Source organism: Solanum verrucosum, unplaced genomic scaffold (assembly GCF_900185275.1).
Source record: "Solanum verrucosum unplaced genomic scaffold, falcon-dt-bn FXZP01000265.1, whole genome shotgun sequence".
NCBI classification, from domain to species: Eukaryota; Viridiplantae; Streptophyta; class Magnoliopsida; order Solanales; family Solanaceae; genus Solanum; species Solanum verrucosum.
Window position 1 is genome coordinate 352,191 of NW_026019964.1, and position 12,578 is coordinate 364,768.

The 12,578-nt window shown below is 36.7% G+C and overlaps 1 pseudogene; it reads right to left on the bottom strand.

Moving 5' to 3' along the window:
* Nucleotides 1–11,443: 11,443 nt before the first annotated feature.
* LOC125814912 (putative UPF0481 protein At3g02645) lies at nucleotides 11,444–12,234 on the bottom strand (annotated as a pseudogene).
* Between the last annotated feature and the right edge of the window lie 344 nt (nucleotides 12,235–12,578).

The window sequence follows — 12,578 nt, forward strand, 5'->3', positions numbered from 1 at the left end:
AATTTGTGTTGATTTGTATTGGATTTTTTTAGTAACAAACAACTCTCTCTAAATAATTTGTAAGCTAATTTATTTAAATAAATTTACTAGTACAAATATAAATCATAAAATCAAGAAAATAAAAAAAATAATTAAAATGATTTGAGGGATATTTTTGTCTTTACATGGACTTATCCCATGGTATTATATCCTATGTATTACTAGCAGAGGCGTATCCAGGAGGGGGTCACCGGGTTCATGTGAACCCATGCTGCCCTCCTGAAATCATATATAGTAGTGTTATATTTTTTTAAAATATTTAAATATAGATATGTGAATCCACACTTGAAGTATTATACCGTGCGATTATGTTGGGTGCACCTCTCTAAGTGAGGTTAGAAATTTGAATCTTTTAATTATCTTGTTTTATTTTCCTTTTTAAAATTGGGTAATGTCTCTCTAAGTGGTTTGGATAGGTAAAAATAACTTTGGACCTATAATTTTTAAAATTTTAATTATTTTTAGTGATAAGAACCTAAATGTTAAATCGATCAAATTTATATCTTAGATCCACCTTTTTGTAATAGTGCACCCATCATCTCAAAATCCTGGATACGCCTCTGATTGCTAGTACCTCCAAATGGAAGGTATTAGTAATACATCCTATAATACCATGTAGGAGGTATAACTAATCCATAAATTAATTATCTATAGGCCCAAATTCCTACCAAACATAGTACTAAATAATACCTTACCCAATACATGAACTATTTCTTCTAATGCGGCCTACCAAACTACCCCTAAGAGGACATACATACATAAAGGGTGCATGTGTTAAAGCAATGGTGGGATAATGTATAAAACATTTAAAAATAATTACCTCTTTGAATTGTCTGTTTATAAATTTAAAAAGCTAAGGTGGAGTTTCCTTGAGTTTCTTTTCTGCTCAACTTCTCTAGAAGGTGAAGGATGAGAGACTGAGAATATAAAATTATATATGAGTATTATATATAGATTTTCCAGTGTGATTGCAGATCTGCCTATATTATTAATATGAAATAATGTACATTTTGAGAAAAGTGTCAGAATAAATAAAGCATTAGTATCATAGAAGAATAAATGTATAATACATAAATATCCTTTTTAATTTGGTCTTAGTTGTTATTTACGTCTTCTAATTTTGGGTGTGTATAAGTAGATATTTAAAATTGTATAGAGTTGAATAAGTAAACACACACATCCTACGAGGCGATTCACATCCTACGTGACGTACTATATATTTTATGTCACATAGAATCGGACATGTGTATCTACTTGTCCACACCTAAATAAAGCTTCAGTATCATAGAATAAATTAAGTCTTTCTATCTTATCACATATGATAGGCCAAGAATCGTCCAAAGTTATAGTAGAAAGGAGTCATTCATGACAACTTTAATTTGGTGTTCTCAAGAATCGTCCAAAGTTATAGTAGAAAGGAGTCATTCATGACAACTTTAATTTGGTGTTCCATATACAGTGCTTTATCATCTGATAATAGTAGAATTTATTCTTCTCCCTGTACTTACAAGCAGCCAAAGATTTTATTTCTCCCAACAAACAATATAATGAATGGTTTGTAGTAGAAGTGTGTGAACACTGTTTCTCCTCTATTCCAATTTATATGATTCACTTTCCTTTTTAATTAGTTTAAAAAAGGATATATTTATATATTAAGTTATAATTTGCCTATAAAATATTCATTTTACGCTTAGTAAAATGATTTATAGTCACACAAACATCTATTACTTATTTTAGACCACAAGTTTCAATCGTCTTTTTTTCTTTCTTAAACTTTGTGTCAAGTCAAACTAACTCATATAAAATGAGATGGATGGAGTATTAGACTTCATATCCCACCAATTTTGCAAGTATAGTCTTAAAAATTATGTAATGCATGTTATTTTTAATACAATCAATCAAACAATCAGTTAAATATAATACCAGAATAACTAATTTCCGCATCAATAAATATCACCCTGAGTGCTAAAAACCACACTGTGGTTGGATGGTGGTGTTCACACCGTCACACTTTGCCACATGTGATCCACATAACTTTTTTTTTCTCGTGTCATTTTTATTTATGTTTTTCTTTCATCTTTTTGTGATTTTTCATCTACCCCTACTTCTCTCTATGCTATATTAGGCCTCGGGGCATGGTGAGGATCATAGCACCCCGCAAAATTTAAGTGTTTTTGTAAAACAAGTCGACAAGTTCAAGAGGAAATTTATGTATTATTCCATTTCATTAAAGATGGAACACATTCTATAATCCATCAATACAACTTGGATACAATATTAATCCCATAAAAACACATATAATTATATATATAGGCTTAAAAAAGGCTTATGAAAGCTAGGATAAAAGAAAGGAAAATTAACCTATTAAAGCTGAAGATGATTTTTCAGCAAAAGCTCTTTCGAGGTTCACTTCTCCTCCCTCTTGACGGTAAAACTTTCAGACTTTAGTATACAATTATAGACTCACACTTAATGTAGTATTGTTAACTATGATTAGATTTCTGTTTGAATTAACACAACTTAGCTAATTAGTCTGTTAGATATATACTTGATTTTCAATGTTGAACCAACTTCTGAACCCAATCTGGGCCCCGACTCCTGATCTTAACTCGGGAACCAATTCCTGACTTTGACCCTGATCCCACTCGAAATCTGACTCTCGACCCCATTCTGAGGCCTGACTATCGATTCCAACCTTGACCATGACTAGGGACCCAGGACCTGACTCCTGATCCTGACTTGGAACCTGATAACCGACATGAGACCCAACTTGACCCTAACTCAAACCCCACTCTCGAACTAGGACTTGGGACTCGACTCAGACCCGATAACTTACGACCCTAACCTGACTTTCAACCTTGACTTCGACCTGGGACCCGACACTCAATCTCGACCCGTAATCTGACACCCTGGACCTTCAAAACTCACAACTTTGACACCGAATCTCAATTCAACTCTCAACCCTAACGTAACTCCGACCTAGGACCTAATTCCCGATTCCCATCCCCGATCCTGAACTCAAACCAACTCCTGACCCCGACCCTGACTCAGGATCCATCCAATTCCTCTCTCTCTTGACTTGCGATCCAATTCCCAATTCCCAACAACTTCTGAACCTGACTGTCACGACCCAAGCCTAGGGCCTAGACGTGACATGGCGAATGAGGAACCCGAAGGAACCCCAAACAAGCCTCTCAAACTTGTCATCACACTTCATCGGTCGCGGAAGTACATTCAACATTAATTAACGGGAAATAGGGACTAAGGCAAACCATTTCAAAATGACATCATAGAATAAGAGTCAAGCTCGTTTACAAAATACTTGTCCAACGCACACCTCTACATACATAGATAGGACGGGGGCCATGACATATTACCGGCTCCCCTCATAGTTACAATACAATTGCAAGCTAAAGTCTCAAAACATAGGAGTAAGAAACATAACATAGCCCTCAAATTATTGAGGACTCACCAACAAACTCGGATAAGCGTCGTACTAGCCACGTGAATGGAGAGAAGGATCAAGAGTAGCTCCGGTCCCTACATGGTGACATCATGTAGGCAAAATATGCGTTAGTACTTGGAATGTACTAAGTATGCGGGGTGCAACATAACAATAAACAAGGACACAATCGAAATACAAGAAATAGTTTCATAGGCATTATGAATAACAATATGAGGATGCATGATCAAAGTGAAGTCAAAACATGTTTAAGTAAATCTATACTAATAGTAGATATCATATGTGTATGCATGATCCAACCAATCTATAACCCCAACTTAGGATGGGGGATGCCGTTCACACCCGGACACCCTGGTGGCAAGGTATAAACCCCTCACATGGTTGATGTTGGTCACACCCCAAGCATCCTAGGTGGTGAGATATAAACCTCTCACATGGTTGATGTTGGTCACACCCCAAGCATCCTAGGTGGTGAGATATAAACCTCTCACATGGTTGATGTTGGTCATACCCCAAGCATCCTAGGTGGTGAGATATAAACCTCTCACATGGTTGTCAGGTTCTTTTCCCCTGGACCGGGCATGGTCATGCAACACTTTATATAGAAAATTCTCATTAGGCTCTAATGCAATCTCACGTATGGAATGAACATATACACAAGCTTAGTTTGTCATCAACACATCTTTGGAGTTCCATACATCTCATAACTCAAGCTTTAAAGCATCAATTTATCAATTCTCCATAGTTGGACATTTTGTCAAACACCTTGAAGGCATGTAATGGAATCAAAGAGCATGGGAAATAGGGTAGTAATTATGCAGCCAAACCAATGAACAACCTACAACAACACCTTTTTAACACCCACAATACCACATGAAAATCTCCACATCCATTCCAAATTTAGGTTCAAGTTCTAGGGTCACAACATGCTCAAAACAATCACTTTTCATGTTTAAAATTCAATGTGTAGGAAATTATTACAAAGAACAAGACTAATATATGAATCTTAACTTAAACCATGAATTAGTGAGTAGAATAGAGTCTAGGCACTATGGGTGGAAGGACCCATGAGTTCAACACCACATACCTTGAGTTCTTATGAAGGTCTTGAGAGTGTCTTCAATGGAAGCTTGCAACTTGGAACAAGAGTCTCTTCAATCTTGAGGAAGGTTTTGGATTAGGGTTCTTGAGAGAACTTGAGAGAAAATGTGTCTAAGTATGGGAGAGGTGTTTTGGAAATGTTTTAGAGATGAAATTTGAACTAATGCTATATAGGAAATAACATATGCCCTTTGGAAGAAAATCGTCCAACACTTAGAAAAAAAAATGGGGCGGGTGAACAGTAAAATTAGCTACTGGAAATTGTCTTTTTCTGCCGAACAGATTTTACAAAAATGGGCATAACTTCTTCGTCCGAACTCCGAATGAGGTGAAACGAAGTGCGTTAGATAGATAACTCAAAGGGCTTTCCATGGATATATTATTGGCCACCAAATAATTTGTGTGCTAGGAGATATGACCCTCCAAAGTAGACCCTCGAAAAAGGCTTCACTTGGAAATTTTGGATTTTGATACGGTTGCTCTAAAATTTGGGTTAGACCCATTTCCCACTCAATTTGACCCCCTAAACAAGAATATGAAGTCGGATTTTCGAAAAACGAAACGGATTTTGAGATATATGGAAATTACAATTATAGGTGTTTCCGAAGCACATTTTCGGGCATTTTTGGGGTCGTTTCACTGACCCAAGACTTAAATCTTGACCTCGACCCATACTTCGACCTAGGACCTGACTCATTAAAATTAAAATATGAATTAAATGTGCTGATTCTTTAAATATAGGTTGAAATTGCTACCTCTAGTCCTATCCCATAATGGAGGTGTGGCACAATATGAAGCTCATCAATAAAAAAATTGCACTTTGCAGATTTAAAGTTCATGGACCCTCAAAATGCTATTGTTGTACCGAGGGAGCCAATGAAACTCTAAATCATCTATTTGGAGTTGGAGACATTGTATCTATTCTTTGGAAATATTTTTCTAATGTTTGTGGAATCCTTCGCAACTCTAACTAGAATGTTAGGGCTAAGATCATTAGATTGTTAATTCTCAATTTTGTAGAGCTCCCACTTTCACCTTCTATTACCAGCATCTCTCATCTCATAGATCACATCAAACTAAATCTAGAAATTCAATTGGTTAAATGGATGAGACTAAACTATAATGAACTAACTAAAACTGGATGTGGATGGCTATAGTGAAGGGAATCATGGAAGTGCTGCAGGTGGAGGAGTTCTTAGGGAACATGCTGGACAGATGATTATAGCTTTCAGTGTCTATTTAAGTTTTAGCTCAAATAATTCAACCGAGGCTCTATCTCCAAAGACTGGCCTGAGGTGGTGTCTAGATCATGGTTTTCACAAAGTGACTATTGACTCCGACTTTATATTGATTATTCATATGGTTAAAGGTAAGATCAACCCCTTCTGGAAAATCTAGATCATGGTTTTCACAAAGTCACTTGATCATTTCTCTTTCACTCACACCTTAAGAGAAGGTGACACTGCAACTTATTTGCTCACGAATATGATGACCGGACATCGCAAAACATCTACCTTCTTCACCAAGACTATAAATCTTCCTTCTAAGAATACATCTACCTTGAAGAGTGATGTAGTTAGCAAGCCCAACATTAGATTTTGAGTGAAGAAGGACAAATTCATATTCGATCCTAGCTAAATTTTGTTTGGCTGCTTTTGATGAAGGTTGTTGTTTTTGTATGTGATGCTAAGTGCTGTCATGTTAGTACTTTTGTCTTGATATTTTTGGTATAACTTTTGAATTAATTTTAATACAAAGTTCTAGAATGTAGAAGATATTGTAATATGTGGTGGAGCTTTATTTAAGCACAAAATAGGGAGTCAAGTTTCCAGGATTTAAGGGATTTGTCACCACCTTATGTATCTATATATATGTAAGCTTTTGCTGAATGAAAAGATCAGCTCCTTTTTCCAAATTATCTCTCTATTATCATATTTGTCTTCTCTTTCTCTCCTTCAATTGGTATCAGAGCTAAATTGATCTTTTAGGGACTGTTTTGAGAGAGAAAAACACAGCAAGATCACCTACCAAGTTTAACTTGTCCAAGTATTTTTTTGTTCAGTTTCCTTTCACATGGCCTCTAGCAGCTCTCCCCTTTCACCTCCTATCTTTAATGGCGAGAACTACCAAGTTTGGGCAGTGAAGATGAAAACATACTTGAAGGGTCTTGGATTATGGAAGTATGTTGAGGAAGACAGTGCTCCAGAACCTTTGAGAGCAAACCCAACTCTTCAGCAGATCAGAAGTCATGAAGAAGAGATCGCAAAAGGTCCAAAAGCCCTGTCTTTCATTCACGCAGCTGTCTCAGATTCAATTTTTACCAGGATCATGACATATGAATCTGCCAAAGAAGCTTGGGATATGCTGAAGTAAGAATTCCAAGGGAGTGATAGGACGAGGCAAATGCAAATATTGAATCTAAGAAAAGAATTTGAGATGTTAAGAATGAAAGAGACCGAAAAGGTGAAAGATTATATTGATAGAATCATGAAAATCGTCAATCAGATCAGATTGTTAGGGGAAAAAGTAGAAGAGCAGAGGATTGTTGAGAAGGTGATGGTGACACTTCCAGAAAAGTTTGAAGAAAAAATTTCCTCAATTGAAGATACTTGGGATATGTCTCGTGTCACATTGAATGAACTATCCAACGCTCTTCTAGCAGTGGAAAAAAGGAAAACTTTTAGAGAGGAAGAGAGTACAAGTGAAATCGCTCTTGTGGCTGCTCAAAGATCCAAAGCTCAGTTGGATGGTGAACCAAAATGGCAACAAAATGGAAGATATGGTAAGGAGAAGAAGGAGCAATCTAACAACCGAAGGAGATATAGAAGATCCAAGTATCCACCTTGTCCCTATTATAAAAAGACCAATCATACAGACAAGTTTTGTTGGTACAGACCTGGAGTTCAATGCAAGTTGTGCAAACAGTTTGGTCATATGGATAAGGTGTGCAAAATAAATCAAAACCAGCCAGCTCAAGCTCAAGCCCAGCCAACTCAAGTTACTGAAAATGTTGAAGATCCTGAAGAGAAGTTGTTTGCTGCTTCTATTGCTGGAGAATGCAATGGAGCAGCTCAAGATCAAGATGTGTGGCTTGTTGATAGTGGATGCACGCATCACATGACAGCTAACTTGAACATTTTTGAATGGCTGGACAAAAATTATTTCTCCAAAGTCAGACTTGGAGATGGCAGACTTGTAGATGCAGCGGGCAAATGAGCAGTTGCTGTTCAAACTCCCTCAGGTATGAAGATTATATCTGATGTATTATTTGTTCCTGAAATTAGCCAAAGTCTTCTCAGTGTTGGCCAATTGCTTGATAAAAATTATGCCCTGTTATTTAAAGATAAAACATGTGAAATCATGGATCCAACTGGTATAAAATTGCTCTCAGTCAAAATGAACAACAGAAGCTTCCCTCTTGATTGGAAACATACTGACATTGGAGCTTATGTCAGCATACAAGATGAAACTTATGTCTGGCATAAGAGGTTTGGTCACATCAATTTTAAATCTTTAAAATTGATGCAAAATAAGGATCTTGTGGCAGATATGCCTTCCATAAATGAAACCTCTAATGTATGTGGGGTTTGTCAAATTGGGAAGCTAAGTCAATCACCATTTCCTATTAATCAAGCCTGGAGAGCTACTGAAAAGCTCCAACTAATACACACTGATGTGTGTGGACCTATGAGTACTCCTTCTTATAACGGCAACAAATATTTTCTTTTATTCATTGATGACCTTACGAGGTTTTGTTGGGTTTACTTTCTGAAACATAAATCTGAAGTATTTGTTGCGTTTCAAAGGTTTAAAGCAACTGTTGAAAACCAATGTGGCTCTTTGATAAAAATCTTAAGGTTCGATAATGGGTCCGAGTTCACATCCAATCAATTCAAGGATTTTCTTCAGAAAGCAGGAATTCATCATCAACTTACAGTCACTTACACACCATAACAAAACGGTGTAAGTGAAAGAAAAAATAGGTCTATTATGAATATGGCTAGGTGTCTTCTGTTTGAGAAAGGTCTGCCTAAGGTGCTATGGGCTGAAGCTGTAAATACCGTTGTCTATCTACAAAATAGATTGCCGACGAGAGCTGTTGAAGGAAAGACTCCATACGAAGCATGGATTGGAACAAAGCCATCAGTTGCTCATCTTAAAGTATTTGGCTGTATCTGTTACTCTTATATTCCTGACGTTAAAAGGGATAAACTTGATCAAAGAGCTGAAGTTGGAATATTTGTGGGATACAACAGCACTTCTAAAGGATATAGGATTTTAAATCCTATTTCACAACAAATCCATGTAAGTAGAAGTGTTAAATTTGATGAGGATGCTGCATGGGACTGGAAGAAGATGGTTGTTTCTTCTTTCCAGATCACTAATCAAGAACAAAGTGCCCAAGAAGAAGAGTTGATTCCAGAGGAAGAGGAGGACTCTGATGATTTTGCAGTAAGAGGTACCAGATCCATTGAAGATAGATATAGCAGATGCAATGTCGCTATGTTGGAGCCAACAATGTAGACAATGCATTGCAAATTTCTGAATGGAGGGCAGCCATGGAGGAGGAGCTCAATATGATTAACAAGGATAATACATGGGTACTTGTACCTAGACCTCCTGACAAGCAGGCTCTTGGAACTAAATGGGTGTTCAAGATTAAACTAAATTCAGATGGCACACTCAACAAGTACAAAGCAAGGCTGGTTGTAAAGGGGTATGCGCAACAACATGAAATTGATTTTCATGAAACCTTTGCACCAGTTGCAAGGTTTGATACCATTAGATTGCTACTTGCAGTTGCAGCACACCAAGGTTGGCAAGTATTTCAATTGGATGTTAAGTCCGCCTTCCTTAATGGGTACCTTGAAGAGAAAATTTATGTAGAGCAGCCTGAAGGTTTTAGAGGAGCAGGAGACCAGGTATATTTGTTAAGAAAAGCTCTTTATGGCTTGAAACAGGTACCTAGGGCCTGGTATGCACGGATCGATAGCTACTTATTGAATTTGGGGTTTAAGAGAAGTTGCAATGAAGCAACCCTGTATATTAGACTTCAAAGTGATGATTTTCTCCTAGTTTCTCTCTATGTTGATGATCTGTTGGTGACTGGCAGCAGCACACAGTCTATCAAAGACTTCAGGGAGCAAATGAAGAAGGTCTTTGAAATGAATGATCTGGGAAAAATGACTTATTTCTTGGGAATGGAGGTTAATCAATCTTCTCAAGGAATCTTTGTTTCTCAGAAGAAATATGCTACCGAAATATTGAAGAAGTTTTGTCTTGACAAATGCAAACCAGTAAGTACGCCTGCAGTTCAAGGAGAGAAACTGATGAAGGAGGATGAGTCTAGTTTGGTCGATGCTTCAATTTATAGAAGTTTGATTGGTTCCCTGTTGTATTTATCAGCCACGAGGCCTGATATTATGTACGCAACAAGTGTGCTATCAAGGTTTATGCATTTACCAACTGAAACTCACCTCAGAGCAACCAAAAGAATTTTGAGGTACATTCGAGGCACCATTGATTATGGTGTGTTTTATAAAAGAACCACATCTATGAAATTGTTGGGGTTTACTGATAGTGACTGGGTTGGGTCGCAAGACGACATGAAAAGCACTTCAGGTTATTGTTTCACTCTCGGATCAGGTGTCATTTGCTGGTGCACAAAGAAGCAAGGGTCCGTGGCTCAATCAACAGCTGAAGCAGAGTACGTTGCTGCCTCTGGTGCTGTTAATCAAGCTCTATGGTTGAGAAAAATCTTGATTGACTTGGGGTTTCATCCAAGAAAAGCAACTGAAGTCCTTTGTGATAACAAATCTGCTGTTGCCATGGTAAAGAATCCAGTCTTTCATGGAAGGACTGAACACATTAAAATCAAATACCATTCCATTCGAGAAGCTGAAAGGGAAAATGAAGTTCATATTTTGTATTGTTGTGGTGAAGATCAACTAGCTGATATTTTTACCAAGGCACTGCAGAAACAAAGCTTCTTAGAGCTAAGCTTGGAGTATCCAACAACACTTGCATCAAGGAGGAGTGATGAAGGTTGTTGTTTTTGTATGTGATGCTAAGTGCTGTCATGTTAGTACTTTTGTCTTGATATTTTTGGTATAACTTTTGAATTAATTTTAATACAAAGTTCTAGAATGTAGAAGATATTGTAATATGTTGTGGAGCTTTATTTAAGCACAAAATAGGGAGTCAAGTTTCCAGGATTTAAGGGATTTGTCACCACCTTATGTATCTATATATATGTAAGTTTTTGCTGAATGAAAAGATCAGCTCCTTTTTCCAAATTATCTCTCTATTATCATATTTGTCTTCTCTTTCTCTCCTTCAGCTTTTCTATGGATTTTAAAATTTTTTGTAAGCTTATGTGACGAGGAGCAACCCTCCTCCTTTTTCTTTCCTTTTTTATTTTGATAAGTTAGAGTGTTAGGATGTGTATGCCCTCACTCCTAATTTTGTCATGCAGAGGTCAAGTTTTGTCCCCTCCATGCTTCTTTGACTTATCTATTGAATCTCCTTTTGAGGGAACTTTTGATGAAAATAAGAAAAAGAAGAAACACTCGATCGATCAATCAACAGTTGTGTTACATTATTACAAAAAAGATTCCTTTTTAATAATCAACATAACCTGCAAAATCCAGAACAATTTGTATAACTAAATGAGTACAAGAAGTTGATGGCTGCCCAAGGACCCTGAAAATAGTTGTACCACAAACTTGCCTTTAATTATTTGACTCCATGGCTTTTTCACAATTTGTTGTATTCTTCAATTTAATAGAAGAAATTACATGAAAGGATTATTAGTGACAAAATTAATCAACGGTGTCTTCTTTAGAGTGTTACGAAAGATAAAATAGTTTGTGTAAGTGTGAGTAAGAGGAGTATGATTGCTACCACAGTTGAAATTCCTGCCGAAGGACTACTGATGTAATTTTCCTTCATTCTGTTCCATCGTTGTTCACAATGTTCAACTGCTTTTCTGCATTCTTCTTCGCAATAGAAGTCATCTGAAATGGCGACCCCTTTCCCAATTTTGTTAAAGAAGCTAGCCACTTCTTTGTCCTCTCCTATCTTGTTCACAATGATTCCGTTCATGCGAAGAAAACTCGATACGATAACCCATGAAAACTGCAAAATCACTGAAATATCTATGATTTACGTCAGAAGAATGTTGTTCATAAGCAATAAGATTTCGCATTAAGGTTTCTGTGTCATCAATGACTCGAAAACAAGGGATTGTCATCAATGCATTGTCAAACTTTAAATTAAATAAACTTGTGCTATCCTTAAGATCATTGTCATTGACTTTGTCCAATGACCTCATAAAAATATTTCCAACTTTTACAAAGCTAACTCCAGCTTAAGAAAGCTCTGTTCCATTTGGCATGACCTTATGTCACATTATGTTCTGGTCCGTTTTATTCCTCCTCCATATATTTTTGAAGTGATCCCTAATAAGCTTCCAATGACGATATATTGTACTGCTATATTGCTAGGCTAGTTTTTATCTTTGAAGGTCGACATGACATGCTCATGTGTACTACATGAAATAAATGTTTGACATTTTCTTCATTACCTTCGGTCTTTATAGAGGATTTAGCAAGAGAAAAGGTACACTTCATGTTCGTTTGTTAGCATTTTAATATTAATATTTTAGTATATTAATTTGCCTTATTTTGGAGTTAAAAGAATGTTGAACGTTTCAGTAGTTAATGGGCAATTCTCATTGCTACCGTTGATAGGCAATAGTGCCTAATTACTCACTTTGGTTACTCATTGTGCATGTGTTTTATTGCCCATTATTTGGTGGTTACAAAACGTTCAACTTGAGGTTGCCGTTAGTGGCAGAAGGTGGTCAACTATGACCATTAATTCTTTTCCATTACTTCTCCATTATTCTTCCTCCATTATTCTTTGTAACCTATGTAACTTCTAGGCCATTTATCTTCACTATTTACCTCATTAT